We start from the raw sequence: 12,677 nt of genomic DNA, 5'->3' as shown, positions 1-12,677 counted from the left end.
CTGCCGACCGTTTGGCCCTATATTAGCTGGAGTTTGGTGACCGAGTTGCGAAGAGCCGGAAGCATTGCTAAGATCCGTCATGATACGTAGGAAACCTGGGGCCGAAGCCCAAATGAAGATGCAGACGAAAAGAAGGATGATAGATGAGATTCAAAAAGCAAGCGCTCTCCGAAAGTGACAACTTTCGTCTATCCTCTAAGTGCCCTAATTGTGTTATGCTCGCAAGTACGTATTGCAATACTTGGTCCTAGCTGACACCGTAAGAAACACAAGAGAGGCTAGGCTTCTTGGTTTAGTATGAATAACTTCACGCACCGCGATAACTCATATAAAACACATTTTCAATACTACTACGAATATTTATAAGTAAATTGGCGTATAAATACCCAAAGTCAACGTAGTTTAACAGCATGTCAACACAATAGAAAATAAGTGTTTATATTATTTTTATTCACATTCAGTTGCAAAATGAAATATTTGTAACGTAAAAGTACATGTATTTTGTACATTATTAAATGGCGCCATCTATTGACAACATCTAAACAAACACTTTCTTCTCTTAAATTAAGGGAAGTAAGATACTGTAATTATGTGTGAAAACCGTAGCTGATAGAAATAGTTTTCATTTTCGGAATGAGTATGTAAAATTATCAACAAACAACTAACAACTATTACCTTCGAGACAACCGAACCCATATTGACCAAGGTAACCGAACACGAGGTCGTATTTTTTTGAAAATTTTTGAACCATAAAAGAGAACAAGATCGACAACCGGAATTTATAGTGGTATGTGTTAAGATCATATAGTATTATAACGACTTTTTAAATTCGGCAACTTCAAAAAATTATGGGTTCGGCCAATGTTACTCTTCGAAATTTTAAGAAGAGGGCACGAATCTATCCATGTCTTATAAAAGAGAACGGACTCATTTACACATATATGTAACCATATAAGAGAACAGGACATCATCAAAGGGGATAAATTTGATTAAATCCGAAAACGTGGTACAACTTATTACTCAGGTTTATATTTTGGCATTTGTTTAATCATGAAAGGAAAGGAGAGTGAAACCGAAATTTATAGTGATACATATTAATGTCTCTTGCTTTGTAACGAATTTTTTAAAGTTGGTAATTTTTAAAATTTATAGAGTGAGCCAAGGAAACCTACCCAAAGTTTCAAATTGGTTTCTAAATAATTTGTAGCTTTGCAAATTGCTTGTGTATGTTCAAAGTGTTCACAGAGAGAACAAAAGCAACGTTTCAATACGTATATTATTGGAAAATTTTTATGTTACCTTCAATCTGTTCTATTGTTAGGTAATTTGTTGTGAATTATTATACCTACAAACTTAAGATTTTCTTGGCAATAATGTTGTACTCGTTGTAGAAATAGCAAAACCTTTTTTCTAGTATTTTCCATATATATGTCAATATTGCAATTAAGTGTCTCTTCGAAATACTTACAGGGTAAGGCAAAAGTCTGGAGTAGATATGAGGTTGTTCATCAGCGTGGGAAAATTATGGCCCTGGGAATGTTCCCTTGGGGCCTAAACCGGCCGTAACTAGTATCTTACTAAGCATTAGTACTCTTGGACGCCTACTGGCTGTAGAAACAAGATGAAACATACCTTTTCCTCTTCTTCTTGTTGTCGTGTATTGGGTAGTTATTTTGGACCCGGGCCCCGCCCCTGACGAAGAACGTAAGTATTCTTGGAAACAGAGTATATGAAATGTGTCCTTTGATCGAATTGGTCGTAGTTGCTGAGGTGAATATCGTATGTCATGATGTTTTTGAAAACTTTAGATGAAAAATCGTATATGTACGTGTCTCCATAGACATTGAATATAAATTGGCCTTGGTTTTCACTAAGAACTGCAGTATCGAAATTTTAGCCTTGATCCTATTCCCCCGTGATGCCTGTATAAACAAGATGAAACATGACTTTACAACCGCCTCAAACCGCCCAAAAACCGCCTCAAATTAGCTGGGGGGGGATTGAACTGATTTCAGCATGTAAAACAATTTGTTGTTTTAATCAACTCAACAAGGACCCCAAACAACCACGTGTTAGACTATCAAACTACCTCACTTGACACCGCCCTTTGCTCCCCACATTCCCCCCCCCGCGCGAATTACCTTACGGATGTTCCATATTACTGTAGTTTATACACTGCTCCACAAAACTTAAGCAACTCGAAGAAAGTGGTAGAAAATAAAACGATACGATCACTGCACCGAGTATAATGAACAAACAGACAGTCCAGATGCACAATGAAACACAAGTGAAGACGAACAATACAGTTAGGATGTACAGAGTGACCAAAAACTTCAGCAGAACGATACCTCTACAGGTGAAGCTGGATTGTGCGATGGCATAGGCAGTCAATATGGTGTGTGACCACCACGAACAGCTATACAGGCACGACATCTGGCCTCCATGCTGCAAATCAGAATGTTGATCAAGTCTTGCGGCAGATGGCGCCACTCCTCGAGGAGAGCTGTTTGCAGGCGAGGGAGAGTGCGTGCTGGTGGACTGCGCTGCGCTATTCACAGCCCAAGAGCATCCCACACATGCTCGATGGGATTCAAGTCCGGCGAATATGCACGCCATGCAATACGCGTAATGTCTTCGCTCTTCAGATGCTCGGACACAAGATGTGCACGGTGTGGGCGGGCATTGTCATCCATGAACAAGAAGTCTGGGCCAAATGCTCCGCGGAAATTGCGCACATGTGTATTGAGAATTTCATCCCGGTACCGTTGTGCTGTCAAAGTGCAATGTTGCACAATATGGGTCAGTTTTCCCATCCAGCATAGTGCCACCCCACACCATAATGGAACCACCGCCATAGGACGGCCGTTCAGCAATGAAGTTCGGATGATAGCGTGTTCGTGGCTCTCTCCACACTAAAGTCCGACCAGAATATGACGACAGGCTGAATCTCGACTCATAGGAGAACATGACACGCGCCCACTGGTGTTCCCCCCATGCAACATGTTCTTAACACCATGTGTAACGCGCACGTTTGTGCTCCAGTTTCAATGGCACACACAGCGCAGGCCTTCTTGCATACAGTCCTGCTCTATTGAGCCGTCGACGAACAGTTTCACGACTCACGCGTTGTCCTGTAGCTTGAAACAACACATTGACCAGTTGAGGGCATGAAGCTTGACGGTTACATTTGACAGAAATTGTGAGAAATCGGTCCTCGACGGCCGACGTCTTCTTCGGACGGCCTCCTCCATGACGTCTACTGACTTCACCTCCATTTTGGAAGCGACTCCACAGCCTCGACATAACACTTTTGTTCACGTTGAAGTCCTGCGCCACTTCCACTTGCGACCGGCCTAATTCCAACCGCCCAATTATTCGCCCACGGTCAAAGTCACTCAAATGTCGTCTACCAGCCATTGCAAGGTGTATATCCCACACAAGAACCACTAACTCAATGCTTGGAGCCTCGGACACTACTGGGCTGTGGTGTACGCCTCATGGCATAAATTGTTCACCGCGCTTGCAACGGTGCTGCTTATGCGATAGAGTGGGTGCTCGCCTTGCCTGTGTGTCTCTGTGAATGTGCATGCCACTAACCAGTGTTGAATGGGCCCCACACATCACTTATACCAAGTTCTCTCGGGTTGCTTAAGTTTTGTGGAGCAGTGTAGTTGCGCGTATGTGTTGAAATACCTACAGTTTTGGTCTCACCGACGATATAATGGGTTCACGTATCGCTGATTACGAATCTGAGGTGAGAGTTGTAGAATTCAAGATGGAGGATCAATATGGCGGATCAATAACACGAAACTCCTGAATGTAGCCACAAATAGCTGTTTACTAGGGTATTTTGGGTCGTTGGTTACGAATCTGAGGTCAAAATTCTTGAATTCAAGATTGCAGATCCAATATGGTGGATAAAAACATCGAAGCCACAAATCGTAGTAGACTAGAGTGTTTTTAGATCGCTGTTTAAGTACGCAACATTCCTAGATACTTCAGCCACCATGTAGAATTATTCTGCACCCTTGCCCTTTACCAAAACCCACCATAGATATCTTAATGCTGAACGGTGTTAAAATAATTCATCAATTATCTGTTCATTATTTTCATCATTTCGGTTTGCAGCATCTAATGTGGTACTTAGCAATGCCTCATCGAGATATCTAATATTCTGTAAATGTCGTGCATGGCCTAAATACCACAAGACACTTGCGACGTGCGCACATGTACCTAATGTACGAGCACCGCTTTGACATGTACAGTAGTAACCTTGAATAACATTTTGATCATAATCCTGGTCATTGTGTTAGTAGACAGAGGATACCGCGATGAAATTCCTTTACTGGAATATTTAGGAATTGATCATAGAATGCCCGCACTCCAACTACCACGTGAAAGACAACTATCAACAGAAAATGCGAATACTTCTCGACTAGTTACTAAAAGTCGATGAATAGTCGAGGCAAGAAACGGGCATCTAAGATCTGTTTTTAAGTTTCTAGCACAAACGTTGAATCTGCAACATGCAAAGAAACTGAATAGTTTCTATCGCATAGCTGGAGCTATTTTGAACAGATACCATCTCGTTATTTTCATGCAAGATGCAACCATTGAATTAGCTAGAGAAATGAGAAATACGTCAATCATGCCGAACGTTGTTAAAGGAAGAATGGAGGTAGATAATCTTATTAGAAGGAACTGTCAATGGGTACCGCTGAATGATCAAGGCCTAATTGATTTCTCTGTACTTAACTTAAACTACTTACGAGATCTGACTGTAGGCACATATCAAGTAGATCTCTCATCCTCTTACGTCCAAGATAAACTAATACGAGATAAGGATGAGCAATTCCAGCTTGACGAAAAGGTAACTGAACCGGGATTCCTGCGCATACGTCTCTACTCAAGGTTCCGCAATGCAACTAAGCATCAAGTTTTCATAGCATATGTAGCCAATGATGAAGATGACCAGGATTATGATCAAAATGTTATTCAAGGTTACTACTGTACATGTCAAAGTGGTGCTCGTACATTAGGTACATGTGCGCACGTTGCAAGTGTCTTGTGGTATTTAGGCCATGCACGACATTTACAGAATATTAGATATCCCGATGACTCATTGCTAAGTACCACGTTAGATGCTGCAAACCGAAATTATGAAAATAATGAACAGATGATTGATGAATTATTTTAACACCGTTCAGCATTAAGATATCTATGGTGGGTTTTGGTAAAGGGCAAGGGTGCAGAATATTTCTGTACATGGTGGCTGAAGTACCAAGGAATGTTGCGTACTTAAACGCGATCTAAAAACACTCTAGTCTACTACGGTTTGTGGCTAAGACGTTTTTGTCCACCATATTGGATCTGCAATCTTGAATTCAAGAATTTTGACCTCAGATTCGTAACCAACGACCCAAAATACCCTAGTAAACAGCTATTTGTGGCTACATTCAGGAGTTTCGTGTTTTTTATCCGCCATATTGATCATCCATCTTGAATTCTAGAACTCGCACCTCAGATTCGCAATCAGCGACACGTGAAACCCATTATAGCGTCGGTGAGACCAAAACTGTAGGTATTTCAACACATACGCGCAACTATAAACTACAGTAATATGGAACATCCATAAGGTAATTCGCGGGGGGGGGATATGTGGGGGGCAAAGGGCGGTGTCAAGTGGGGTAGTTTGATGGTCTAACATGTGGTTGTTTGGGGTCCTTGTTGAGTTGATTAAAACAACAAATTGTTTTACATGCTGAAATCAGTTCAATCCCCCCAGCTAATTTGAGGCGGTTTTTTGGGGGGGAAGGAGTGGATTTCGGTCGTTGTGCCCGTTGAGACTTTTGATCCATATGTTAAGAACTATCAACCAGCGAAGTTTCAACAACATTAGCCGAAAGCCACTTTTCATAAGAAAAGTGCGGGGTCCTTTCTATTTGTTTTGTAATTTCCGCGGCTGAAAGATTTCGCCCTGATTGGAGGAATCCTCCTATCCCTGTCGTTTAAGGCGCAATGTTATCATTCTTAGCTAGAACGATTTGTGAGTACAACCTGCAAAAATTGATTACCATTTTTATGCTGGAAATTCGAAAAGAAGCAAGGTAAAAGTTAATCTAATCATATAATAAGCGCCTTATGATGATTTAAGAGCCCAAAAAATATACATTTCTTAGTAAGGAAACAACAGTTCAGTAAAATTCCGGATTGCTGTTTACAGGACTCCATATTGCTGCCAAGATAGAATAGACAAAGTGAAATAGTGATTTTTATGTTCCTTTTCTTTTGAAAGAAGGAACTCTTGCGACATCTTAATATTCAGACTCCTGAAGTACGCAGAACTATCTCTGACCTGAAATATCTACATAAAATAGTTACTGGAAACTTAAGATCGGAAATATTACTTCAGGAACTATCCTTACGTGTCCCTTCCCGCATCACCCGGAATACCCACCTATTCCATCTTGCCCGTCCTAGGTTGGCTGTTATACAGAGGTCTCTTTTTTATAGAATACCAAACTGTTATAATCAAGTACCAACTGATGTGGACATATTTTCGAGCTACCCAGTGTTTGAAAGAGCAATTAAGCGAGCTTTGACGGAATAGTTTTACTCTTACACTCTTTTTTTTCTATGTTGTTGTTATTGTTGTTCTGTTTTTTTTCTTTTGTTAGCATGTCCCTGTGTAAAATGGCAAAGTTATGCTGTATCTGGGAATTTGTTCAATAAATAAATAAATAAATAAATAAAAAACTATAAAATCAGTTAGGGATTAGGTGAAATACGACCTGGTTTTGTGTATTTTGTTCGTGTATACAGTAAATGTGATTTTTTATTATTTATTTAGTAATTGCATGTACACAGTAGGTTTCATAGTTGCAATGTTAATTATCATAATGGCAGCTTAAGTTAACTAAAAGGGCTCCTATTCATGTTTCCAAATTGAACCATTTCTAGCGGGGGGATGGGTTAGATAATATTCGTGGCCTTTTCCCCTTTCAGGTCCCTCAATAAACTTTGTTAAGGTGCCCCCGAGGCTTCAAATTCTAGTAAACATGTTTTAAATGATTGGCCAGGTCAATTGAGGCGGTATATGGAAAAAGGGCATATATTGCTATATGCTCTTTTTCCGGAGATCATTTTATAAATTCTCCAGTCTTTCAAGAATATGTGGTGAAATTTTCATCAAGATATTTAAAAAATTGAGGTTGGTACTCGTGTTTTTGTGTCTTGTGCTGAGCTGTATTTTGGCGGTAATAGATTCGTACTGTAGTCCATTGTGTTTCGTGGTGAATATATCTTAAACCTAAACATGAATGCCAGTAACAGCAATGATTCTAGTATTGCGGAAAGCAAAAATAAGGGTAAGAAAATATATATTCAGGGAAGAAACAAGAAGAAAGAAGATATTAAGCGTAAGCATCTTCGAGGCGAAGAGCATGTCAATGTTGGAGGGAAACGTATTGGCAGCAAAAATTTCAGGTACTGTTTTAACTGTTGTCTTAAATCATGTTAGGAACAGTTTTCTGTGGATACACAAAACGAAATTTTTGCAGGATTTTACAATCAATAGGAAAAATCATGCCAGGACTCATTTTTAGCTAACTGTATGGAACGAAGCAAAACGTAGTCTGGACAGAGGACTGTGAATCTCAAGAAGGAACGTTTGCACACTTGGTCGTATTCGTTGTGTGTTAACGGAAGAAAAATGTCGGTATGTCAGCAGTTCATACTAAAATTATTACTAGTGTCCGTGAAGCGGATGCCTGTTAGTCATAGTAAACTACTGGCAAATGCAGACTTCAGGGAAGTAAGGGGGTCTCACGCAAATAGGCCTCACAAACTGCAAAACAATGTGTTGGAGCTAATAGCAGAACATTTAAATACTATACCCAGTTTAAATACTATACTGCAGTCATTATTGCTCGCATAAGACTAATCTAAAATACTTTGAGAAACCTAATCTATCGATAAAGAAACTTTATGAGCTTTTCCGCGAGTATTACAAAGAGAAATCTGGCACTAATCTGTGTATGAACTACAAAACATATTTTCGCTACTTTTCCACTGAATTTTCATATGCCTTTGTTAGACCCAAAACCGATACATGTGATTACTGTGCTGCATGTGAACTGACGTTGAAAGACAATCCCCGTGCTGAAAGTGCATTATCATATGCAGTTCATAAACGCAAGGCAGCAAGACGAAAAGAAATTAGGAATCATATGTGGAGAAGGCAATAAAGGATATGTCTTATTTAGTGATGGAATTTAATTATGCTAAAAATTTTCCTGTTCCACGCCTAAACGTAAACACACAGTTTTACAAACGACAACTATGGCTCTATTGTTTCAATGCGCATGTTTTCAATAATGATACATCGTACAGTTATTGTTTCATGGAAACTGACGGTAAGAAGAATGCTAATTCAGTGGCTTCTTTTTTGTAAGACTGTTTAGTGAAGAAACTTCAAGAATACTCCAATGTCAAGGCGATTGTATTGTTTTGTGATGCAGCTGGAGGTCAAAATCGGAACCTCACCATTCTCAAATTCTTAGCGTGGTTTGTCAAGACCAATGATCTTGAAATAATATAAGTATTTCCAGTACGTGGACACTCATTTTCACAATTCGATCGCAATTTTGGACTTATTAGGAAGCACATCAGCAAAAAGGAAGTCATAGGAACAGCGAAACCATATCTTACTGAGATGGTCTGCTGCAGACGCAACTCCAGTTCGTTTCAAATTCTAATGAATAGAGATCTATTGAAAGAATGGAAGAACGGATTAAGCCATTTATTCCTATCCAAACCTTTCTCCAACCGCCACACATTTACGATTATGAAATATGTCATGATAAAGGTGAACCAATCTGGCTCTCTGCTTTGTTCCGAAAATTACCTCCCTGTGTATAAGCCATTCATTTTTTTTGAATCAGAGGCCACCGGGAGACCGTATACATCTTGACCTTGAAAGCATGCCGCATTCAGAGCTCAACCGCCTAAAAATCAAAGATGTAAGAGCTCTATACAGATTTCTGAAGGAAGAAGACAAAGAGTGGCTGGAAAAATTATTTGATCGTTAGGATTCACCTTCTAGTAGCATTTGCAATTTGACGCCATGTTTATTGTATGTAAATTTGGTAATAAACATTGTATAATGTAAGTAATTTGGTTATTACATTTTATCTATGGAAAAAGGGCATATAAGGTATTTTTTAGATTACATCATTCTGAAATATTTTTTCAACACAGCAAGTATAAATGTCTAATTCCATACATTAAAATTCCAAAGTTTATTTTTATCATAGGTACCCAGTGAAATAAGCACCATGCATTTACGTATTCAACAATGAAAACTTTGATAGCGATTTTCTCGAAATGGTATTTTTGCGTATATGCCCTTTTTCCATATACCGCCTCAATTGAACCTAGGGTCAACCTTCTCATTTTGTACCCCTAAAGTTCAATAGAGTCAACTTTATATACCGACAAGGAATAATATATCAGGTACTTGTCTTTAATATGCATATAATAAAGGGTGCTCGTTTAGTTAGTGGTATTTATGTAAAGTATTTATAGTGGTGTATGTAGTTAGTAGTTCTGTGTGAGTGATATTACTGTTAGGACAGTGTAGTTACTATGTGTTAATTTAATACCATTTGTCTAACTTGAAGTAAACTAAACCAGAATAAATATTAGAGTTCTGATTAATAAGTGCAAGTATATATTTCAGTACACGGTAAATTATGTCTCCACTACAGCGCCATCGTGTCCGTTTTCGGTAATCAATTGTTTGTTGACATTACGTCATTGCACGAGTTAGTGATTTAGTTTGTTGACTTTTGACCCCTTATTTCTAAATTACATCCCGTGGACATGGTTTGCGGTTCATATGAGTATACATTCATATAAAATAGCATGAGATCTCACTGTTCTCAAAATTACAGCTTGCTATGTTAATTAGAAACCGAAATATCCACTGAAATCAAGAATGCCTATTTTCTTAATAGAAGTAAAGCCCACATGATGTTACTGTTTGTTTCAAAATGTAATATTAAATTCTCTTTTCCCGTGGCTGTAAAAAAAATCCATTGTTGCTTTAGTTTTATCAGCAAATCACAAATAAAATAATCGTCGACAATTAAACTTTCAGTGAATGCACATATGACTTTTTTAAACAGCGAAGTTAATCTAATTTGGTGTTTCGTAACAAAGAGTCCGTGATTCGATGAACGTTATCGTGTAGTGGTTTAAGCGTGACGGATTGTGATAATTATAGATTTATTAGTGCATAAGGTAATATGTATAGGGCCTGCGTATAAAAATATGTAGTAGGGTGTCTGCAAAAGATTACTTCGCGTGGAAAATTAGTAAATAATGTATAAATGTAATGATATAATAATAATACGATTATAATATAAAATAAATGAGATGATAGGACACCTGTACTAAAATGGATAGGCCCAGTGTATATTATATATGGAGAATATGAATATGTTTACTGAAAATCTCTCGCGTTTTGACTTCTACACCAATACATTCATCCAACCGAGTTTGCTATTGGATAGTAATGTGTAGTTGAGTATTATATTTTACTTCGCATTTTTGTTTCAAAACACAACGGAAAATGTTTTCTATTCATTTTCAACATGTGTTCTTTTTCCTGTTTTAAAGTTTTATATTCATAATTCGATAAAATATTCTGGAAATAATACTAAAATATTGTACGAAAACATTTGATTTAAGTTATAAGAGACGATTACAAAAATACTTTCGTAAAAATTAAGTAAGCCTTTTAAAAACACTTCTGAAAAATATTTCCTATATTACGAAATAATTTGTTTTTAAAATATTCTAAACGTTTTTTTAAATATATATTCAATATGTTTTCTCGTAAAAATAGAAAATATTGCAAATATCCTGTTGGAAAACATTTTTGAATATATTTCGTTTCATTGTTTTGCATATCATATATGAAGAACATTTTTAGTATCATTTCGAAAATATTTCCCTTCTCAACAGTGAAAACATATTGCATTACATCCAATACAATATTTCTAATACATTTTGTGAATTTTTTCCTGGATTTCCTTTCCGGCGAGCATTCTCAAAATGTACTTTAGGTAATATCTAAAATGGTTTCAAAACATTTTTGGGAAAATATTTTCGAGAAATATTCGGAATACATTGGGGAGAACAGCATGGAAATCTTTAGAGAAGGAAACCCCTTTGGAAACCAAAGAAAATATTTTCTTTTGGTTCAGGAAATATTCCTTGCTGTGTGGGATAATGCTTTAAGTAGAATTAATCAGTGTGGTAATTGGAGGGGGAAAGGAGAGAATTCCCAGGAAGTCCTGAACACTTCCCCTTCACATCATTCCCTTCGTACTTTCTACAGAGGGGAGAAACTTGCTAATGATATAAAACATTCATGTGTAATTACAAAAATTAAATTTATAAACGAATAACAAATCATCAGTTTTTCACTTACTACTATGGAATCTGTATTGAAATTGAATGTACTCCGACAAAACAGAGCACAAAGTTACAATTATGAGCATAATGGAGACACTCTCGCAGAGGATATCCAATCAACTTTATATGTTATGTACATTAGAAAATCTGATTTTTCAAGACTTTTCTGAGAAAAAACTGTGAACTCAGAAATCATAACCTTTGTCATATTCACACAAAGACACATTTCATTCAAATTATTTCATTTACACTAATATAGAATGTAAAATTTATGAGGGGTGCTTGAGAGTAGATATCAGGCACTATGGAAGAAATTTGATCCCTCCCGTTCTTAGAATTCGATATCATTTCCTGGAATTCGGAGGCAAGTTTTGACAAGCCTTTAGTTGCTATGTCCATAGCCTTTTACGGCTACCACAGAAGCCCGTGGGAAAATGTTGGTTTATTTGAACCCCCGTCACCCCCTACTCCTCTTTAGTTGCTATGTTCATAGCCTTTTACGGCTACCACAGGATCCGTGGGAAATGTTGGTTTGCTGTTGCTATGCTCATAGTCTTGGACGCCTACCAGATGTAAAAAACAAGATAAAACATGCCTTTTTCGTGTTCTTGTCGTTTATTGGCTAATAATTTGAATCCCCAAACCCCCACCCCTCCTGCGAAGAGCGTAAGCGGAACGTATGTGCTTGTGTAGATCATTCTGTTAGCAGCTGTTGCAAAGGAAGAAACGTCAAAATTTAAACATGTCTTCGTCAATGAGTTTATTAGATAAGCTTAATAAGCCATCAATGGTACCCTTTACAAAATTGCGAGATTTGGAGATTGGAGTACCATTTCGTATTGTAAACGGTGAGATAATTACAACGGTATATGGCAGGAAGGCATGTGTGACATTTGAAAGAGGCGAAAAAGTGATTTTACCTGGACGTTGTACTGAAAAATTGGAAGCAGATAATGGTGCATTATTAACGTATTTACAAAGTGGGAATGTCTGTTTAATATATAAAGGAATGAAGATTAATGTATCTGGACGTAACATGCACGATCTTGAATTTACTGAACTGGTTTACTCATCGTAAGTGTATGGTAGCATGTAAAAACAAGATGAAACATGAATTTTCCTCTTCGCCCCCTTCCTCTTCATGCATACACAGTCATCTGTATGCATAGTGTTGTTATTCTGTGCTGGGCAGCGAC

This window comes from Thermobia domestica, chromosome 18 (genome assembly GCF_964235325.1).
Source record: "Thermobia domestica chromosome 18, izTheDome1.hap1.1, whole genome shotgun sequence".
NCBI lineage: Eukaryota > Metazoa > Arthropoda > Insecta > Zygentoma > Lepismatidae > Thermobia > Thermobia domestica.
This window is presented reverse-complemented; position numbering follows the sequence as displayed.